Source organism: Chaetura pelagica, unplaced genomic scaffold (genome assembly GCF_000747805.2).
Source record: "Chaetura pelagica isolate M959 unplaced genomic scaffold, ChaPel_1.0 scaffold158, whole genome shotgun sequence".
NCBI classification, from domain to species: domain Eukaryota; kingdom Metazoa; phylum Chordata; class Aves; order Apodiformes; family Apodidae; genus Chaetura; species Chaetura pelagica.
In genome coordinates this window covers 17569-18267 of record NW_009954182.1, presented here as the reverse complement: position 1 = coordinate 18267, position 699 = coordinate 17569, and positions in this window count along the sequence as shown.

Sequence of the window (699 nt, the reverse complement as noted above, 5' to 3'; positions counted from 1 at the left end):
ATAGGGGTGCTTTCTAACTACCACCCTGAAATACGGTCCCACGGTGCCCGTTCCTGCGTGAGAGGCGAGTGCCATGTGTGACCCTTGGTCGTATTCAAAAATCCCTCCACATCAGGGGCGGTGGGGAAAGTTGCAAAAGCACCTGACAGCTGGGAGCCCCTCAGTACCAGCTTGCAACAAGCAGTCAGAGGAAAAGTTCTTGCCCAGTGTGGTGTGTGGAGAAGTATGGCAGAGGGTTCAGGTATCTCTGGGTGTGGAGTTTCTATGTGTTGGTTAACTGCCTGTATGTCTTGAACAAGCCACATCTTGGCTGCAGCACCTCTCCTATGGGACTTGGGGCTGTTCAGCCTGTAGAAGGCTCTGAGGAGACCTCACAGTGACCTTCCAGTACCTGAAGGGGCTACAGGAAAGCTGGGGAGAGGCTTTTTACAAGAACATGTAGTGATACGACAAGGTTTTAAGCTGGAAGAGGGGAGATTTAGGTTAGACATTAAAAGGGAGTAAAGGGGTGACACCTGCGACCCTCCTGTGGGGAGGAGCGAGCCTAATAGGTGACTGACATTGACCAAACACAGTGTTCCATCCCATACACCTCATGCTCCGGATAAATCTGGGTGTGATGAGGATCAAGCTCTCTGTCCATGGCCAGCGTCCTGGCAGGGTTTCATCCGTTCGTCTGCCTTTGATACTCATCCCTGT